Source organism: Panthera uncia, chromosome D4 (genome assembly GCF_023721935.1).
Source record: "Panthera uncia isolate 11264 chromosome D4, Puncia_PCG_1.0, whole genome shotgun sequence".
In the NCBI taxonomy this organism is placed as follows: domain Eukaryota; kingdom Metazoa; phylum Chordata; class Mammalia; order Carnivora; family Felidae; genus Panthera; species Panthera uncia.
Genome location: NC_064807.1, coordinates 34,044,640 through 34,067,869, shown reverse-complemented (window position 1 = coordinate 34,067,869; position 23,230 = coordinate 34,044,640).

Genomic DNA, 23,230 nt, shown 5'->3' with positions numbered 1-23,230 from the left:
AGAAATATTACTTCTACTGTAAAGAGAACCAAAATGAAGAAAGGGAGAAAACTGCAAATTTTGCGATGATGATTATTTGGGTATTGGTGGTGAAAATGTAGAGAAGTGGACTGATGTCCATTTAGAGGGAGAACTTGACAAGACTTGAAATGAATTAGGTATGGTTTGGGTGGAGAAAATTGTGGAGCAAAGATGTTGACAGCATATCTGTCAACTGTGACTTCCGGCTTCCCAGTCTTGCTGAAGTGAGTGGTGGTCAAGGGAAGTGGTTCATGTTGAGACTGTACAGAAAGAGGTGTAAGAGTGGATCATAAAAGGAGTGGCAACAAGGATAACAGGTTACGGAGGTATTGCATTAATGCTCCTTAAATCTGTCAATGCCTCCAAAGACTAGAGAATATCTTCCCTCCATTGTGAAATCAAACCAAGCTGCTTATCACATTTCCCAGAAGTCAATGAATTTGGGTGAATAATTGCTCTTGATACAAATGAAATAATTAAATGCCCAGACAGGATCTGTTTTCATGGATAGCACAAGACCTTATCATTAAGTATGGGAATATTCTGGGGCACCTGGGTGGCTCAGTCAATTAGGTGTCCAACTCTTCATTTTGGCTCAGGTCAGTATCTCACTGTATGAGATCGAGCCCCACATTGGGCTCTGCTTAATAGTGGAACCTGCTTAATATTCTCTTGTGTGTGTGTGTGTGTGTGTGTGTGTGTGTGTGTATGTATATACATACACAAAGTATGGGAGCATTCAGTGGGGGAAGAACGGACCCCCCTGAGGCACTCTTAGCCAAACAAACAAACAAACAACACTTCCTAGTAGTCAAAAAAAAAAAACAAACCAGCAAACAAGTAGCATTTCAGCATTGGGCAAAATTTTCTATTATGAAATTGCTAAAAGGTACAAATTGCTAAAAGTAACAAATAGTAAGCCCTCAATATAATTTGAAAGCATAACACCCTCAAATATATCATGAAGATTTTTTTCATTTATTTTCTGTTGGTGATATTATATCTAAAAGGGAAAAAAATAATGTATTTCAGTTTGCATGGCTATAAATGTCATTCTGCACCCAAAAATAGATGGATACCATTTAATTGATCTAATCCATCCTTTAAAAAAATAGTAGGAATGTGTTCTCCTGTTGAGATACTAAATATCATTCACTCAATATACTAGTAAACATCAAACAGCATCTAATCCATCCATTCATCTGTATTTAACGTTTCCTCGTTTCACTTTAAATCTCCTCTTTTCATCCTACGGTTTTATACAATCTTACTTCTCTAACTAGTTATCCCACAATGTGGCTAACATTAAAAATGACACGAGTACTCAACATAAAAGTAACATGTAATCCCTACTCTGTGGGAACTGGTACTTACAGTTCCCATTAACACGGTGGGATGTTATACACTTTACACCCATTCAAATGAGGTGTATGCACATATCACAGAAACCCACTCTTAAATCAGATATCTTGATTTTTGAGCTTTTGGAATTGACTGCTTTTTAGATTTTGACTAGATAGAAACTACTGTTATGAAAGATATTATTTTATTATGTGTTCGTGTTTTGGTGGTTATATTATGAAATATGAATTTTACCTGGGAAGATGTGATCAGACACTTCCTTCCTTTCTCCTATGGTATATGCAATTGTGTGAATTTGAGTAATTAACAGTTTGATCAAATAGTCATCACAGAAACGCATACTCACATGCATGCATTTGATGTACTATGGGATCACAATTAGTATTTTTTTTTATTATCATTGTTCTCATCTGTTACTTAAGTCTGGAGTTGCACAGATATTTCTAGCATTGAAAGTAATGATCCTCCTTCTCCCTATCTCAGTTCTTATAAGAATATCAAAGGTATATTAAGGCATCAAAACCAGAAAAACTGTGCTTACTGAGTTTGGGAACATTTTAAAGTTAAATAGTAGTGTCTTTATTCTGGGGCCATATTGAATTCTAGACTGCTTTGTTCTCATTTTCTTTTTTTATCTCTTCAAAGTTTTAAATGTAATGCTCTAAAAAGTCCCATTTGTAAGCCATTTTGAACTCTAAAAATTTAACAAACAACTTTTGTACCTGAGGCCATTCTTTCATTTGCTCAACATATATTTATTGCGCAACAACATACCCATCATGATTTAGTTGCTGAGGATACATCAATGAACAAAATGGGAAATAAATCTCTACATTAGCAAAGTTTATAGGAAACTAATTTCACATTATGGTACAGGCATGTACCCACACAAAATAAAAGGAAACGGGCAATGTCAAGAAATTGGAGCTTCTGATATGTAAAAGTAGAAGGAATTCATTTTAATTAAACAATACATTATATTCAAAATCAAGAAAATGAAGAAAATAGCATTAATAATTAGCTATTATTTATCAGACATCATAGTAGATACTTTAAAGTAGTGTAATATCCACAGAAATTTCAGTATAATTAGCCTAGGTTTCTGATCCATCCATCCTTATGTGAACAGAGTTTTGACACATGGTAATTTCATAGGGAACATCACCCTAATTTTATGATCTAGACATTTTTGCCATGTAATTGAAGCTGCTTTTATCAAGGTGAACATATTACTGGCTTGTAATACCTAGAAATCTTAAAATAAGTAAAACTAAAATAAAAATTGTGGTTAGATTCCCTCTCATAAAGGTTCATATTTGAATAACATGTTTTCTTTAGAGACAGTTAGGTAAAGGGGAAAAGTTAGGCACATAGACTCTCAGTTTTGACTCAGTGATATGTGTGTGCATGGTTGTTTGGGTGCAAATGGGTGTACGTAAATCTCCTTATGCTAATAATTTGCACTGGAGAAGACAACATAAATTATTCTGGGAATATTCTTAGGGGAAATGAACTTCCCCAATTTAAAGCAGATGGTCTTACCTAAAAATGTCTCTGTGTAAGAGGTTTCCTCCTGCTCTGATATTATCAAGCCCTACCCTGACACTTTCACTATATTTGAGATAACCTATAACCTTCAGAATATGTTTTTAATTACTAATATTACTTTTTAGAACATGGATTATGGAATTACATCAAGTGGATTTGGCTCTGGGAGCAGAGAAGATACCTCTCATTAAGAGTCAGGTATTACTCACATGTGACAGCTGTAAATAAGTGGTATTTACCTTAATATATTTTAACCTACCTTCTATATGCAATAGCAATGCAGGAGATTAATATCTGTGTTATTTTGAAATAGTGCATATTTGGGAGTATTTGAACTATGAGGGGGTTCAGAACATGCTACCCAAAAATACAGGCTTTGGCATTTTGAGCTGAAGCCACTTGAGAAATTGCAGAAATTGCAGGGAGGTCTCCATGACCTTCCCCTTTGTAATGAAAATAAGGCTCATAACATTTCCCATGAGAAAGGTGTCCTCCCTGTACCAGGAAGAGAATATTCTTATCACCAAAGACTGGGAGTTGACCAGTACAAATAAACCTACTATAATAACCCTTATCTTCTATTAGTTCCCCCATATATTGCCTAGCCACTGTCCTACAGTTAGCTGCCCCTGGCCTAAGCCTCATTGTCCGATCATATCACCATGGCTCATCATTCTTTGTTTAAAAAGGAATATAATCTTTTTGGCCTAATGGCTTTTTTGAATCATCATTTTCCTTCTGAAGCTCCCCATGTGTGTATAATAATACTGAGTAAAATCTGTACACTTTTCTCCTGGGAATCTGTTTTAAGTCCATTTCATTCTTACATCCAACCACAGAAACTAGGAGGGTAAAAATCTTCTTCCCATGCAACTACATTTTGACAGATCTCTGTTAACTCCTTACCATCTACAGAATGAAGCTTAAACTCCTCAACAAATGTGATGTTGACTTTTCTTACCTACTGACTAGAACTTTTCTTTCCAATTCCCATCCCTTCTCCCATCTGTTCTCAGCTGATCAGCTTGTCATGTTTCCTAAGGAATCCTTCAGCTTCTTGGTTCTTCTTCTTTCATGAAATTTTTCCCATTCTTTAAACCTAACAATTCCTTGTCATTCATCAGTGCCTGGCTCAAGGTCACATCTTCTGGCAAATCTTCTAGAAACTTCTAGTTTCCCACAGTGGCACATTTATGTCTTTAATTATATGTATACCTATATAACAGTCTCATATTTGGCTGGAGAGTTTATCAGGCATTCTTTTGAATCCATTTGTGACATCTGTGATGTCAGAGTTTATAACCTACATTGAGGTAGGGAAGCTCCATTAATAAGAGGTGTGTCAAAGCAAAAAATGAAGCAAACCAACAGTTTATTAACTCCTTTTTGTCATGTTATTTTGTTCCTAATATATGTTGTACTGGAATGATTGATTTGCCATGTTCTGAAGTATTCATTTTACTGTTAAACCCTTTTTTCATTATCAACCTTAGTTTTTATATTATTCTGATGGACTTCTTGCAGAGGATTAGTGTATTATACTGTTTTTGAGGTGTCATGATTTATCTTTCCAAATTACTTACATTTTCCAATAACTAAAAGTTTGTTTTAACTGCCCAGCAAATGGCTGAATCTGGCTGTTTGTTTTTGTGGTGTAAATGAGGCTCTGATTGTTTTTCTATTGTAGGATGATGCTCCCTGCTAATTTTAGATGATTGTTTTTATGCTTTGCTGTGTCTGGTGTCATCAACAACAGACAGAAGATGCACTTGGAATACACAGATGACAGCTTGCTCCTTTGCCTGTGTTACATGGCATTGCTTGTACCCGCTGTAGGTTTGGGATGAGGCTGAATATACTTGTTCTGCATTTAATTCCATAAAGCGAGTCTGAAACCTGCTGAATCTTGTAGAAATTTGTTTAGGAAAAGAAGAAAAGGCATATTATTTGAAATAAGAAATGCTAGATAGAGAACTTAGTGAGCAGAGGAGAAGTGGTGTACCTTGTTTTTAACCCAAATGAGTCAAACTTAACATTTGAAAGAATAACTCGTGTCACTTTTCTATATGTATTAGGTATGTGCCAGGTGGATGTTGTACAGATTGTATAGGCTATGGCTGTGTTCACTGCTTCAGCATCTTGCTGCATATTGATTTTCTTGGATTTGTAGGGTTTTATACCTGGGAGAGTAATTAAAAATTATAGTCTAGCCAGATTTTCTTTTTATTTAAAAAAATTAATGTTTATTTTTGTGAGAGAGACAGAGAGAGCATGAGATGGGGAGGGGAGGGGAGGGAGGGAGAGAGAGAGAGAGAGAGAGAGAGAGAGAGAGAGAGAGACTCTGAAGCAGGCTCCTGGCCCTGTGCTGTCAGCACAGAGCCAGACGTGGAGCTTGTACTCACAAACTGTGAGATTATGACCTGAACCAAGGTCAGACGCTTAACTGAGCCACCCAGGTGACCTTCTTCCTCCCCTTCTTCTTCTTTTTCTTCTTCTTCTTCTTCTTTTTCTTCTTCTTCTTTTTCTTCTTCTTCTTCTTTTTCTTCTTCTTCTTCTTCTTCTTCTTCTTCTTCTTCTTACTCTTCTTCTTCTTCTTCTCCTCCTCCTCCTCCTCCTCCTTCTGCTTCTTTTGCTTCTTCTCCTTCTTCTTTTTCTTTCTTTCTTTCTTTCTTTCTTTCTTTCTTTCTTTCTTTTTCTTTTTCTTCTTCTTCTTCTTCTTCTTCTTCTTCTTCTTCTTCTTCTTCCTCCCCCCTCCTTCTCCTCCTCTTCTTCCTCCCCCTCTTCTTCCTCCTTCTTCTTTTTAAATAAATGAGGCAGCTTCTATAAGACCACACAGCTAAGATGGAGCAGTACTAGAAGTTAACTCCTTGCCCATGTGATTACAAATGCTCCATTCTTAAACTTTTGTAACAGGTGTTATTGCTTCAAAATGATGGCAGAGTCCTATCTGCTTCTTTATAGTCAGCTGCCTCTTTCACTAAAGACACAGTAAGTGGAAAGGATTTCTATGCTCTGCATCTATTTCTGCTCTTGTGTTTTACTCTAATAACTTATATTCTAATTAGATTTAATTCCTTTTTTATCAATAAATATTTATTTATCACTTTTAATATACAAGTATATTTTAGGCTCTATGGGGGAAATCATGCAAAGCCTAGTTTCTGACCTTAAAATGTACAGTCTCAGTGAAGATATTAGACATATATGCAAATATAGCATAGTAAAACGCAACATATGAATAATGTAAAATCCGTTTAATGATAAGTCTGTACTATTTGCGATATAACAGTGACGTGCTTTTATTTTCCATACACAATCTTCCTCCCAAGTTTTAGATACTGACTCCCTCATTTTCAAAAGCTCTTTTAACAGAATATTTTGATCATATTTCATAAAATGTTAGCCACTTGATATTAATAAAATGTTCTTATTCGAGTATTTGGACTTAATCTTAGTGCATTTTAAAATTTCAAGGTCTGTTTACATCCCCTCTCTTTCCCTTTCCTACTGCAGACTCTAGTTTCAGTGACTTGAAGGGGAACTTGTGAGGAAAGTGGGGCTTGGGCTAGATCTTAGACACCATTTGTCTCCTACTGTCTTCTATGTCAGAAAAAGGAAAAAAAAAAGTCAGGAAAAGTGCAAGTATCTTCTTAGGTAACCAAGAAGGATGAATTCTTCTCTTTTACTGTAAAATGAATGCCCAGCAAGTTGTCTATGACCTAAATGAAAAAGCGTGGCAACCACCAACCTGTCTCCCAGAGGAGGAGCTCACTTCAATTCTGTTCCCTTCAGAATTTGTGAATCCTGTAAGAGAGCAGGCCACCACATCTGGCTGACTTTTTGGTGCTGTGTCTCCCCTGATGCTTGTGTCTTCCAGAAAGACTGCAGCCCTCAATTCCAGCCTCCTCCTAGAATAACTCTCAGATCATGAAGCACACATCCGAGCTATCTTCCTTACTTCCCAGGAGCTGGAAACTAAAGTTAGGCATCAGTCTTAACCATCCTTTTCCTGCACATGGCCCCACTTTGTCAAATCTCACCCATTCTCATTTCCCCTGTTCTTTGCTAAATGAGGAGACAAGATCCCTGCCTGATCCAATATCCACTGAGATATGAAGAGCTACCGTGCTGTAACCCCTTAAACTGTTTTGAGTGATTCTCTCAAAGCATCCTCCCTCCAAGATGTTGAATTTGAGAGGGAAAGCTACCAGTTCCTTCCCCCAAAGACTTTCCCTCCCTCTCATTTCTACCCCCTTTGTCAACTGGCAGTCTTTACTCTTACCTTTTTGGGTAATGTAATCTTCTAAGGTTTCATTGTTCCTATTATATCATATTAAATTAGTCTTCTATATTTTTTGAATAAATTAATGTGCTCTTTTTTATCACTTGCTTTAAAAGGTGACCTGTGATATTTCCCTCTCTCCAGTTTATCCTTTCACTCTGTACCCTTTCTTGGAATCCTCTCCCTCTCCTGATATCTCCTGTAGTCTCTACTGGAAGAAATAGAAGGGGTCCAGTTATTTAACAACTATACAGAGCAATTTAAGTCTTATTTAAGAAAATAGATTTGTCTTTCACTTTGTTGGCAGGTACCTCACCTTCTAGCCCCATCTTACTGAGAAGAGCTGAATAATGTGTGAAATTCTAGTGGTGCAAAACAGTGTTTAGTTTCTAAGTGAAAACCCTGTCAAATTGATTCAAATTGATTTCATTTATCTCTAGCTCTCTCACCACAGTAGCAAATAATAAATTATTAACATGAATAGCAAATAAATTGAATACAAACAAATCGGGTAGAAGTCTTGACTAAAAGTCTACAACAGGCTTTGGCATTGCTTATGTAAAAAAATATAATGTTTATTTATTTTTGAGACAGAGAGAGACAGAGCATGAACAGGGAGAGGGAGACACAGAATCTGAAACAGGCTCCAGGCTCTGAGCTGTCAGCACAGAGCCCGACGCAGGGCTCGAACTTATGGACTGCGAAATCATGACCTGAGCTGAAGTCGGCCGCTTAACCAACTGAGCCACCCAGGCGCCCATGGCATTGCTTATGTAAAAGAGAATTTAATTTTCCTTGAATTCTGGAAAGTTCTGAATCTGATAGCATTCCCAAGTTATCCTAACATTCCCATTAAATTAATACTTCATGTTGAAAACTTTGTCATTCAACCTGTTTATCCCACTGATTCCTCCACTCCTTTGACCCACATCAATATGGTGATAATTTCATGGAGAGACAAATGGATTTGTAGTCAGAACGTCTGAATTTATGTCAATATGGGTACTTAGTAGATAATTAATTTTGAATAAGTCATTTCATTTTACCTCTTTAAATCTGTTACAATAGAAACTGGGGTCCCTAACTCACAGAACTCTATTCAGTTTAAAATTAAATATCATATGCAGCGTACTTAAAAATTATAAAAACTTGGTTCTCCTCAATTATTTTTCAATAGCCTGTGAAAACTTTAAGAAAATTCATCTTTTTCTTCCTTCCTTCTTACCATCCTTGTTCCTTCCTTCCTTCCTTCCTTCCTTCCTTCCTTCCTCCTTTCCTTCCTCCTTTCCTTCCTTCCTTCCTTCCTTCCTTCCTTCCTTCCTTCCCTTCCTTCCTCCCTCCCTCCCTCTCTAGTTTCTGTTTACTTTTTAATCAGGTAGTTCAGCTGTAAGTACAAATACAGTTTTGTATTTGAAGCGATTTAAGATAAAATCTTTTCCAGGAGTTTTGAAGTATGATTTTCTATGTATATGAATGGCTCCCTTTATTAGAAATTTGTAAAACCCTATGAGTTGTTTACCACTATGCTAGGTGCTGAGGAACAGCAGGGTATAAAATCGGAGCCTTAGTTTTTAGCTTGCTTTTCAAGCTTCCTTTTGAAAATAGCCATTACTGTCAGCATCCTATCCATGCTGCATTAACCTATGGAGGTACTTTCTGTGTTATATGGAAAAGGTTTTGCTTCGTGAAAAGTGCAGGTATCCCCACTGGCTGTGGGGGAGGGGCACTAGAAACAACATGAATATTTTCTCATTTTAAACTATTTTATTCTAAAGCAGGGATGGACAGACAATCGCCGGTAGACCTATTCTAGCTTTCTGCCAGTTTGGCAAACAAAACCTTATTGGAACACAGCTGTACTTGTACATTTACATATCATAGATGGTTACTTCTGTGCTACAGAGGAAAACCACGCACTTGTGACAAAACCTTATGGTCCTCAGTGTGAAAAATATTTACTATCCAACCCCTTCCAGAATAAGGCTGCCGATCCCAGCTCTAGAGAAAAATCTCTCTATTACTGTCCATCAAAGTCCTAGTTCTTTAAACAAGCCAATAACATGCTACACTTTACTCTGTTCTCTCTACAATGAACTGTTCTTTGCTCTGCTGTTCCTTCAAATAGAACCTACCCTACCATTGCATTTGAAGAAACTCCCTCAAATGGACTGGTGTGTTCTTTGTCCCTCTTAGTTACTGCGGATCACACCATGAACACAAGCCTAAGAAATTTCATGTGATCGTGTAGAATGTTGACTACCTCAGACTCTGAGCTCTTATGTTTTAAGATTTCTCTTGGTTAAAAAAAAATCTTTTTCTCAAACAAGTATTTGGACAGGGGGTGCCTGGGTGGTTCATTCAGTTAAGCTTTCATTTTCAGCATAGGTCATGATCTCATGGTTTTTGAGTTTTAGCCCCATGTTGGGCTCTGTGCTGACAGCTCAGAGCCTGTTTCAGATCTTCTACCCTCCTTTCTCTCTGCCCCTCCTCTGCACTTGTGTGCACACGCTCTCTGTCTCAAAAATAAAATAAAATATAGAAACAAGTATATGGTCAGAAAATCACTACTAATTCAGGGGTGTTGGTATTGTAGTGGAGTCTAGTCAGGAAGGCAGAGTTGCTAAGGTTAAAAATTAGCAGAAGCTCTCTAACAGCCACTTGTGCTGCAGCACCATGGTCTACTTCTGACCACTCTGATGGCCTCCTCTTGGCTACAGATAGTCCTGGGTGTTCACCGTTTGGCAGAGCGTTGGACACTGGCCAGCAGGCTATTAAGTACAGCCTGTGCTGCTTCTTCCTTGTCCACTTCCCTATTCTCTGTAGCCTCCTGTGTTCTATTACCCAAGTGTAACCCTTCTACAACCTTAGGGGATGTTTCAGATTGGAAAGAATATTAACAAGAATTGGGTCAAGGCAAGTCGAAACACACTGCACCCTTCAAATAGTTTGATTTAAAGTGACTTCAAGTAATTTGATTTACTTTTCTAGGCCTAAAAGTCACCACTGTGGCTTTAACAGTCATTTGACAATAGTGATCTTTTTTTTGGCCCTGTTAATCAGTAGGAATTCAGTAAGTATTTATCTTTCTTCCTTACAACCATTCTTCAATATTGTGTGATAAAATTGTAAAGAAAAGCAAATAATAAGAAAACCAAGGCCACATTGCTGGTTACTGACAGAGCTAGGATAAATATACCTGGCATTAAAGTACTTACTTTCTCCACTAATCTGTCTAGTTCATCTGTAACAACTGAGCCTAGAGCAACATGATCAGAGTTGTGAGGTCTGAGATTTTAGGAAGACCCCCAAGTCTGGTTCTCTTTACTAGCTAGCACTGACTGAGTCCCACTGAAACACAGGTGAGAGAACAAGCAAACTTATTTCTGACTCTGGATTAAGTCTTCAAAAACTGAACTCTGACTGTTACAAAACAGTTACAATAGTTAAAAACACTAGTTACTAGAATATGGAGTAACTGAAATGGGAAAGAAGAGTAATAAATATATAGTTTTTAAATATAAATGTAAACAAAAAGCAACCTATAATTTAATTAACTAAGACTTTCTTTTTCTACTACTGGGAATAAGTATTTTCATATTCTACATAACTATGGTTTAAATAAGGACAAAAACTGCCCCTTGATTTATGACACCATGCTGTTGGTTTATTCCTGTCTGATTTTTCTCTAATGATCAATACATCTCACGAGGATAGGTTTCCAGAGTGGCTGTTCTTTTTGAAGCCCCAGACCCACTAAACCAGTACACCATTTACCTTCATTTTGAACTTTCACTTACATGTTGTTAGTTTTTCATCTCTCACAAGTTTTAGTTTCACCCAATCTATTACTAAAAGAGATCACATATAAAGAATATTAGAGAATGATTGTAAGAAACACTGATTGTTGAATATGACTATTTTTTAAATCCATTGACCTGTTTTCACAAGAAGATTGTCAACTTATTGTGCAGTTCTTTTCTAACTTCAGTATCTGTGAGATTCTAATTCAGTAAATCTGGGACTGGGCCCAGGAATTTGAGTTTTTAACAAGCATCCAGATGGCAGCAGGTGGATCATTGGACCACATTGTGGAGTAACCTTTAATTGATTGCTGTAGCATTTATATCCTACAGTGTGGTACAGTGCTGGGTATTTAGTAATAAATTAGTTGAAGAGATACTCAAAAGTGCTAAACAAAAATAAGACAATGAGAAGTATTCATTTATTCACCTACTGATTCACTGTTTCAGCACTTAATGAGTGGCTGTCATGTCCTGGACATTATAGTATTACGTGTGTGTGTGTGTGTGTGTGTGTGTGTGTGTGTGCAACACATGTATAGACACTAAAACTAGAAAAGGCACTTTGTATATATGTATATATGCTTCCAAAGAGCATGAAGTTTAATGAGGCTTTTGAAAAAGTAAAAATGTGATTTAAAGATAATATTTAGATGTATTAAGGTGGTAATTGTACAGATAAGTGATAACAATAAAAATAGAAAAAATAGTGTCTTACCTCTTACATAATTGTTATATTAGACGAGTGATATGAAAATAAGCTGGAATATTGTGAAAGGCAATAGATATGCCTTATAAAGCTTTCCTCTTTATAGAGATAGCTAAGTCTGGCCCAGCCCCATTCAGTGTGTTGACTGGATGCCTCAGGTCACCTTCCTTACTGCGCAGGGTAGCAAATTAGATATCTATATCTGAATTTCCATGGAAGGATGTATATATTGCCTTCTCTGTAACATGAAATCTGCAGGACTGGAGGCTCTGTGATAATGACATGTTACCTGAACTTTAAAATATTTCCAAACTATAGTAGCTGTTAAATAATTAGTTGAACATCTAGAAGTAATAAAAAACCCTGTCCTGAGATACCTGAAGAGCTTATCTCTTTATCCAGTATGTAAAATATACTGTAGTAGGGTGATCCATCACTGTATTCTTGTTATTTGAATACTGTAAATATATTTTACCAATTCTCGGAATGCACAGTATGAACTTTTTTTTTCTCAGATCTCAGCAATATCCAAACTTTGTATGACAGTGAACTTCAATAATATTCATTGAACCTACATAAGGTTCATGGAATGTAGCATATTGAAAATTCCATGATAAAATACTAGAATTTTGGTTGACCAATACTTTTGTACATTTTTCCCTTTGAGATGTACTATTGTTCTATTTGTGCAATATGTAACACAAAATAATGAGAAGTAAAAAGAAGAAACACGTAACTTCTATATATTAATCAAGACTATATACCCAGTATGGAATTTCCCACACAGCGTGTCTAGTTCTTAAAATAGCACTCGATTTCGTGGCATATGTGACTTCACGTGAGAAAATATGAAAAACAGAAAACAAACCTATTTATCTTGGCAGTCAGTACCCTGAACTTTGAATTTAATGAGTGCTAAACATACAGAATCAGACTTGAATACAGGAGACCTAATGGTCTGTTTTGGGAAGCACCCATCCTTGTTGTTTCCTATCCTATAAATAAGCCACACTAAAGTATTCTGTGTTCCCAAGCACTTTCCATGTAGATTCTGTATTTTTTTTTTCATTTTAGAGAGAATGACAGAGAGAATGATTGAAAGACAACAAGAGAACACACACATGGGGGAGGGGCAGCGGGAGAAAGGGAGGGAGAATCTTAAGCAGGAGCCACACTCAGCGCAGAGCCTGAAATGGTGCTCCATTCAACAACCTTGGAATCATGATCCGAGCTGAAATCAAGATGCTGACACTCAGTTGACTGAGACACCTAGGTGCACCCCCACCTGTTTTTCTTTTCTTTAGATTCTGTATTTTGAGACACTTTTTGGCTAGGAGATTTGAGAAAACTTTAACAGAAATAGGACATAAAAGTAAAACAAACTCAAGTCAGGAAAATGTTGAGGGTCTGCTTAGAATGCCATCAGCAGCTCAGGCAGCATTCATATCACATCATGGCAGTCCACAGGTTGCTGCCAGCTGAGTCCACAGCATGAGAAAGCCACCCAGTCCAGGCAGGTTCCACTTCAAACTTAAACTAAATGTATTAGAAAAATAGAATGCTTCTAAAACCATATTGCACCTTATAGTCTTCTTTTTCAAGGAGTTTAAAAATGTCTTAAGAAAGGGTGATGACTGTTTGGGATTTATGATTATTACTCATGGGCTTTATTGCTCATTCTGTTTTTCCACTGAACACCCGCATCACATCCACCGGGGAGCATCCAGAGGCAGGCTCATCGCTTCAAGTTGTTTTGATAATAATTTATCCTGGAGTCTGACTCCATTGTTCTGCATGTATTACATAGAACTTCTATGGAACATCAAACATATTTATTGATAGGAGAAAATTGTGTCTTTATGAGTGTTTCTGTAATGAAATAGGATGAGGGATGTGGAAAGTCACTGGCAGTTTCAGTTCAAGAGGTGCTCTTCAGGAAGAGAAAAATGGCAATGTTTTTATGAACATGAAATAAAACTCTAAAAATGATGAGATGTTCTTCTAATATCCACTGTTCAATAATATATAGTCACAGTGTCCTTTGTGAATGAAGAGGGCACTGCAGCTTCTTTCTGGTTGTCACTAGTGTTAAGTGTTCACAGTTGGAGGAAATGAGCATTACACACCTCTTTCTTTGTATCCTCACAGCCTGGACAGTGATGACACTCACAGATACTAAGAGCCCCTCTGTGGTTGTTAGAAGGATACTGAGTACTACTTTTGTGAGAAGTTCTTTATCTCCTCCCGCATCCCCATCCCTGCCCTCCACAGACATCAATGCAAGTGAAACCGGGTCTTAAGTTTAATACCATTGACAAGATAACCCCATCTCTGGAGAACTGGTGTGCAGTAGAGGCTATTACCTTGTTGGCCACGTACCATATCACTTTGCTGCCTCATAATGCTTTGCTCCTTTTTTTCTCTTCTCTTTTGATTTGCATTTAGAAGAGCTAGCAACCTCACTTGGCAAAGCTAACTGCTGATGTAGCTGACGATAAAGCACTATGGTAGCACTTGAATCTCAAAAATTAGAAGAACATGAAGAGCTAACATATATTACTTTTTTTTTCTAAAACCAGAGCTTACTTTAATTTTGTCAAAATTGTGTAAAAGGGTTATCCCAATGTGGGCTAGGTCATAGCATTCAAATTCATGTGGAAAGGTCAAATTGGAAAACTACAAGGGGTGGGAAGAAGTTGGTTGAATGATAGTAGAGACTTAAAAGATAATGAGATATATAGTGACACTTGGAATACTCCACAGTGAGAGAGGGCTTAATATTTTAGTTTGTTTATTTTTAAATAGGAAGAAATCAGTTCAGATAGACATAGCTGTTCTATAAAGGATGCTATGGAAGCCAGATCACCCAGTATGCTAGCTAAGGATGAATATGGTTATCAAACTATCTTAATTATATACCTGCCCAGTGTGAAAGAGCAGGTTGGTTAATGGGTAAAAGAGTCATTTGACATAGCTCTTCCTTTAGGGGCTTATAGCTTACTTGAATGTAGTTATCCACATCCTTTTATGTCTGAAATATGTGTGTCTTTCTTTCTCTGCAGTAGGGCAGTGCGAGTATAAACATGCCTATGTGTTCAGCAGCTTCTATTTCCTAGAGAGCCTGGAGGATATCACACACAGTAGGAATCAGAAATGTCAAAAGGTGACTTTATAGCTCCCAGACAATTGGAACTTTCTATAGATGGACCTTAAACCTAAGGGAAACCATGTAAGTTTAATGATGCTAACTCTATGTATTGAAAACAAATTATTTCTACACTTCTCCATGCCCCTTTTCCATATGTGTATGATTCAGGTAGGATCAGGGTCAAGGTCAGTGAATGTCAAAGTTGATATAAAAATCTTTAAAAATTATTTAATTCAATCATGTTGTATGCTGTTTGAAACCTCCTTTTTATGCTTCCTGTCTCCTTGAGGATTTTGTTTTATCATTTGTTTCCCTTCTCCTGTATCTTAAATGTCTAGTTCTCATAATGTTTCAACTTCACCATTTTTGAGAGTCTCTCATTTATGACAAACAACCCCAAATCTCACCTTGGACCTAGATGTCTTTATAGCAGTCATCTTCTTTTTCCATAGTCAAATATTTTGAAAGACTTGTTTTGCTCAAAGTTTATAGCTCCTCATTTTTTGTGCCTTCATCCCACTATAATACGAAATTTAGCCCCATTAATTTCATTCTTCTTACCATTGACCTTTATGTTGCTAAAGCCAAAACACAACATTTTTCATTCTCCTTCTTGTTTTCTCTCCAGCATTTTATTTCTGAAAGTCTCTTTGCCTCCAGTATCTTATTCTCTCTTGCTTTTGCCTACTCTTTGGTAAAAAGAGAAAAGAGGTATCTGTATATTGTAAGTTCCCTTCAGAGGTTTCTTTTCCTCTGTTCCTTAAATGGCAGTGTTTCTCAGGGTCTTCTCCAACCAACCCTGTGCTCTTCTTTTTTTTTCCCATACATTCTCCTTGGGTGATTCCATTTATATTAATGGCTTCAAATATAACCTGGAAAGTTATGATTTCCAAAGGTATATTTTAAGTTCTATCTGGATAATAAACCTATATAAGATATTTATCAATCATTCAAAAAAAGTAAAGTTTCGTGGGCATTTTGGTTAAGTTTTTATGATGTTTACGAGTTAGGATAGTAGGGATAAGCACAATCATAATATTGAGAGAGGACTGGCTTTAAATCTTGAGTCACTGACTTGCCCCTGAGAAAATTGCTTTAATTATAGGCCTTACTTAGTTCCTACATTTGTAAAATGAAGTACCCACTTCATAAGATTTTTGTGAGGATGAAATGAGATCATATTTGTGAAGAGCCTGACACATAGAAAGTAGCTGTTACTCTAACAAAATGATCTCTAGAGTAAGTTTCACTTCTAACTATAGAAGCAAGGATAGCTCTCTGAGTCCAATCAGGAGACAGAAACCACACAGTAGGTTAAAGTGTGTTAGAATTTTCAACTATGATAGACATAACAATAAGATATAAAGGACTTCTATATGGTAACCTAAGGCTGAGAGAGAGTCCCCAAAGAAGGATTGACTTGGAAAGAGTTCAGACCCCCTGTAGTTTGGACCTTGGTTAGCAGAGATGACCACTGGTTTGGCCAGGCCAAAACTGATCTGGAGCTGCTGTGCAAACAGGGCACCTTCCATGATACAAAGAACAGGTGGTAAGCAAATGGTGGCTGGGTATGCAATGGGCATCCAGGTGCCAGCAAGGGTGAAAGGTTGACAGAACTTGCTCTTTGAAGGACTGACTACTTGGTGTGTGAACTCTAGACACAGGTGGCTGCATGCAGGCTATGCTGGGCCTGTCAGAGGGATCCAGGCTGTCTGTAGAAATGTTATTGCCACGATGAGACTGAAAGATCAAAGGACCACATCCTGAGCTTGTGGCTGCTGGGTAGTTCCTTACCAGATGTCCTCATCTTCACACCGCTGGGCCTCCTGGCCAGTGCTGCAAATTGTAGGAAGTCTCTACCTCCTGCAAAATCTCCCCTCTGCCCTCTACTAAGAAAGCTTAACACTGTACATTTTAAAGGAGAAATGCTTAAACAAATTCTATTGTTTACCATGTTGAAAGGTGCATTTGGAACTGAAAGGCAATAAATTGATAACTGACACAGCAGATTGGCTTAACAAATACAGAGAGAATCTAGAAATCACAACGCTGTGAAAATTTGTTCAAATACTGTGTTTTGCTCTATAGCTCTTTCAGTTCCAAGCTTTTTGATAGGAAAAATTGGCTTATATAGGTATAAGGTAGCTTTAGTTCATAATTTAAATATGAATACCCATTAGCATCATGATAGCTATGCATGTGCCAGAAAATAATTTAATGAATTACAAAATAGCACATCAAAGAGATGCTATGGTCTATTGATTCAAAAATCCAGTTTTTGAAAACTGCCTAAGCATAATTTACCTATACAATGTCCGTTTAAAATGTGCACAATAGGTCATAACAATTTTTTAAGATTTCATGTAAATAATGACCCATTTGATGTGTTTTGCAAAGAAATATACTTTAAACAGTCTTTTTTATTTCTTTGATATCCTCTAAGAGAGGGCTCATTTTTTCCCCATTACCTAAACATGTTTCTTAGAGAAAATGATATAAACAAAATTACTATGCTGAGCATGATCCAGAAGAAAACTAAAAATCCTTGAAAATATAAACTTAGTGGAACTGCTAAGAATTGCTATGTTATAGCAAAGTGACGTGGAATTAGAATGACTCACTAGTGGTTATCAGGTTAACTGGAGTGAGACTTGAGATTCTAAAAAGCTCTCATTCATTGCCTATATTGCTAGTTCATAAACCATATGTAGCATAGAAAGGTAACGCACAATATGGTTGGAATATACCAAGATATTAGTGACATCCAAATAATTTGAAGATTTCGGCTCTTTGGTGTTTATCTGAAAGAGTTAAAAACTTATGTTCACACAAAAACCTGTATGTGAATATTTATAGGAGCTTTATCCATAATTGCCAAAATTTGGAAGGAAATAAAATGACTTTCAATAGGTATATGGATAAATTGTGCTACCTACAAACAAGGAAATATTTAGCACTAAAATAAAAATGAGCTATAAAGCCATGAGAAGATGTAGAGGAAACTTAAATGTAAATTACCAAGTGAAAGAAGCCAATGTGGGAAGGTCACATACTATGTAACTCTGACTATATAACGTTTTAGAAAAGACGAAACTGTGAACACGATAAAAAGATGAATAGTTGCTGGGAGTGTAAGGAGAGGATGAATAGTTTTTGTTTTCGCTAAGGCACTGAAATATGCTATGATATTATCATAATGGATATATGCTATTGTAGATTTGTTCAAATATGTAGAATGTAAATATAAAGAATGGACCGTAATATAATCTATGGACCTTGGGTGATAATGATGTGCCAAAGTAGGTTTATCCTTGATATGGAAAAAAAAAAAAAAAAAAAAAATATATATATATATATATATATATATATATATATATATACCATTCTGGTGAGTGACGATGATCAGAAAGAGGCTATGCCTGTCATAGGGCATGATGTACATGGAAATCTCTATACTTCTGTCTCAACATGAGTCTAAAACAAAGGGCTTAAAAATCAGGGGCACCTGGGTGGCTCAGTTGGTTGAGCATCCCATATCAGCTGAGGTCATGCTCTCACAGTTTGTGAGTTCAAGCCCCATGTCAGGCTCTATGCTGACAGCTCAAAGCCTGGAGCCTGCTTCAGATTCTGTGTCTCCCTCTCTCTCTCTCTGCCCTTCCACTGCTTATCATGCTCTGTCTCTCTCAAAAATAGATATTTTTAAAAAATTTAAAAATCAAATAGAAACATGTTGACAAAAGATTGTTTAAAAAAAAAGACAATTATCTATCTACCATACCTAGGAACAACAATCTTGAAGGCGATTGTCATTAGAACTCATGCCATTTTTTTTTCTCAAGGTAGGAGAGTGCTTAAAATTTTAACATGACAATTTAATAGCTTAGAATACCTTTTATTAGATTTATTGCTAATTTAATTAGTTACACCTATTGCCCATGTAAATCAACTTATAAACATTTTAATACTCATTTATATTTGTTGAAAGATTTCTGTTTACAGTTTCAAAATCATTTCACGTGCTAAGAAATCTCATACATAAAATGTGTAGCTTTGCTATTCAGAGTGTAGTGCATGGACCAGCACCATCAGCACCGTCTGAGAACCTATTAGAAAGGCACATCTCAGGCTCCAATCCAGACATTCTGAATCAGAATCTGCATTTAAACAATACCAACACTTGGTTTCCTATGCATAGTCATGTTTGAAAAGTACTGCTCTGCACTGATTTGAAAGATCCACGAAAAATGTTCTTCAGTGTTATTCTTTAAAAGTACGTTTACCAAATATGTTTTGTAAAAAAAAAAAAAGACATAAAAAAGAAAATAAATGGAGAATATGTAATCACACACTAGCAGTGTTTATGCTGTCAGCAAAGTGTTTCCTATATCAACATGAATCAAAATTGTCCAAGCAGAGGCTGCCTTTGAAGAACCTTTTATATTTTTCTTTTTATGGCTTTGAAATTTGTTTATATCATCTTCTCACTTTAAGATGTTGTAGTGAAAAATTATGATAATTACTGACTTAGGATAATTGGCTGACGCTGACCATGGGTTATTATCCCATCAGCATCTTGACCCTTAAGGTGGAAGAAAAGATAGAAAAGCAGAAACAGATCATGAGAGAAGATACCATTTCCTTAATTTTGTTGTTGACTTGCCCTTTGAGTTTTTATATTCACACCTCCACTCTGGCCTCAGCAAAACAACAGGTGCAAACTGCAGATGGATCCCGTGGCAGCCACAGACACACACATCTGCACTGGTTACATGAGTCTCAATTTGAAAGATGGCCAGCAGCAAGCAGATTTGTGTCCTGGGGTGGTAGGGCGGAGGGCTTCTTTGAACAGTCAGGATACTTCTAGGCTGTGCTATTTCTGTCTGAGCATTCAATCAAGTCTACCTTTCCAACTTCATTTCAGAAGCTTAAATACTGATTTTTCCTTTCTGCAGGAATGCATAATTAAACATCTTTTTCCAAGTAAAAAAAAAGGAAAAAGAGACGTTAAATAAACATACATTCAATTTTATTTCACACCATTATATATTTTTTTACATATTTATCAACATTATATATATATATATATATATATATATATATATATTTCATCAACATAGCATAAGTGATGCTCCCCCAAACTGAAAGTTTAACATATATTGCAATAAACATGTTAGCTTTTTTCATTTTTTTCTCAGAAATACATATCTTTAAGTTTTTGTGAAGCAATTGGGTATTTAGCAAGTCTTACATATAGGGAATTACTAAGGCAGATATTGTTCTGCCAGTTCCAAATGTGTGTGTGTGTGTGTGTGTGTGTGTGTGTGTGTCAGTGTATACATGAGAAAGAAAGAAAAAAAGAACATAGTTTTAATATCTGATGAATATTATATATATTGAATATATAATGAATATATTTTGATAGTGTAAGTAGACCAGAAGTTAATATTCTATATTTCAAATGACTATACCAGTGTTAGTATTTTTATTCTTCAATAATTCTGCATCAGTCAATAATATGCATCTGTTGTCAGATAAGAAATATATGTAATGTCAGTAAATGTACAATTAATACACATGTATATGCGTGTGTGCATGTATTTTGAAATCGTGATATGACCTAATGTGCAATGAATAATATAACTATATAACAAAAAGCTAGAAGTGTCCATGTTTCTATAACTATATACAGATTAAATGAGATCAAATATTTTATACATTGGATTTCTGTTAAATTTTTGGAATAATAATATTGCCATTTTAAAGATAGTGTCTTTGACTGACATACACAAAAATATACAGCATTATCAGTAATCAAGTAACTACAAATCAAAACAATTAGATACCATTTTTTTTTCTTTACAATTTGCAAAAATTATAATCAACATAAAACCTCAGGTTACTGCTGGTATTTATCTGGTATGCCAGATATTTATACTAACCAGCTTCCTATGCAAAGATGCTTACTAAAGCATTTTTGTGTCAGTGTTAATTTGAAGACAATTTAAATATTCAGTAATAGAAATTATGGCACAATCATGTAGCCATTTTAAAAAGTATTTTGTGGGGCGCCTGGGTGGCTCGGTCGGTTAAGCATCCGACTTCGGCTCAGGTCATGATCTCACGGTCCGTGAGTTCAAGCCCCGCGTCAGGCTCTGTGCTGACAGCTCAGAGCCTGGAGCCTGTTTCAGATTCTGTGTCTCCCTCTCTCTCTCTGCCCCTCCCCTGTTCATGCTCTGTCTCTCTCTGTCTCAAAAATAAATAAACGTTAAGATTTTAATAAAAAAAAAGTATTTTGTTAGAACACTTAAAGACAGAGGAAATGCTCACAATATAAAGTTAAATGAAAACAAGACACAAAATTAAAAGAACAATAGAAGTCCAATTTTGAATATATATGTTCAATCAATACCTATCAAATGCCTACTTTTTTTTCCCTTTTGATAAGCTCTGTGTAGGTATTTGGATGTTTAGTGAGAAAAATGAAGGCTGCTAGTCCATATATAGCTTGTTTTAGCAATAAAAGGACAAGAAAAAAAAAGTTTGAAACTTTAATAGTAAAATTTGATAGTGAGATTATAGGTAAGCTGTTTTTTATTTCTACATTTCTCTCTCTTCTAATGACCTACATGGAGAATGAACTGCTTTTACTGCAACAAAAATACAAATATGAAAAATGCAAAAAACTATCAGAAAAATAATTATACTATTAAAAATGTTGCTTAACTAGTACTGCAGTACTAATTAATACTAGTGCTAACTAATCCTTAGTCCTTTTCAAGTATTCAACCATTCCCTCTGGACTTTAAACTTTAGACAATACTCATATAATTATTACTTAACTTACTTACTTACTTTATTTATTTATTTATTTATTTTTCTCCTCTATTCCAAAGAAGCATGCTGGTCTCGCTAATTTGTTGTGAACAATTCAATTAAAATATAATTAGTTGCAATTCATACATAAATATGAATCTTTGGTCCTGGAATTGGTTTGCCTGGCCAATTTAGCTTATGATTCTAAGTGATAATCCATCTATCGAGAGTAGTGCCTTAATAGTAAACATCTAGTTTGAATTCTCTCTGGAATATAACTCAATATTAATTTACCTGCAACTGTATGATCTATCGCTTTGTCATTTAACCAAATCATTTTTATATTTGCATATAATATTTTTGAAGGCATCATGTTTAATGGCTGCATAATGTTATAGTTGTTCAAGTACTAAGTGGGTAATTATTTTCATTTGCATGACTATTATTATGTTGAAGTAAACTACATCATAAAACTTGTTGATGGATTCCTAACCTTACCTCTACAGAATTAAACATTTTTGATTGTTAGATCTTAGCACATCATCCCTTGGCATCTCTATGTCAGTGTTTCCAAGCACAAGTGTGTCCAGACACTAGCCCACTAACATGAATGAATGGAGAAAGATGGAAGAAGGGGACCAAGAGACATTTGGAGAACATGTGCCATGAGTACAGGGACAGCCAGTATTCAGCTTCAGCTAATTTTGCCAATGAAGACTATTAGCCTAATTTTTCTGATTTTTTATAAATTAGAAAACTACTTTTAAGATTTTATTTTTCAAGTAATCTTATGCCCAATATTGGGTTCGAACCCACAACTCCAAGATAGAGTCACATGCTCTACCAGCTGAGCCAGCCAGGCACCCTGGAAAAATTTCCCAATTAAAAATATGCTAATCGACTAAACAGAGCATACTAGCCAACTGGATTTGTTTTCCCAATAAGGAGAGTTCTAGCTTATGAAACTTGAATGTTGTCACTTGTTATACTCTTCTTGATACAGGCTTTTTGATTTTGTTTCTGTTTTTTGTTTTTGTTTTTGCTTTTGCTTTTAAATACAGCATAAATAAAAATTTTAGGGAAAGACTAAGAATATATATATGTGTGTGTATATATTATATATATATATATTCTTATATATATGTATATGTATATACCATATATACATATATATAGGGTATACAGACAATTCACCCTCAACCTGAATTGTCATCAGGCTTATTGTTATTCAATCAGGTGATTCTATTTTGTTTATTTTAAATATATGCTTGTTTTTTAAATTGTTAGGCTTTTTAAAACTTCATTTGATAATAAATCAATTCAGATTCATAAATGTCAGGGGTAATCTTGATGAGAATATAGGGAAAAAAGTATATGCACACAAATCACACATCCAGTCTTTTGTTTCTTAAGCAATGTATACTCTTAGATCCATAATCTATTTTTTTAAAAAAATGCAATGTATAATAAATCTTCAATTTGGAATACTACATATAATCATACTGTTCTGGCATCTTGAAAGTAGATGGGGAATATAAAGAACCAGA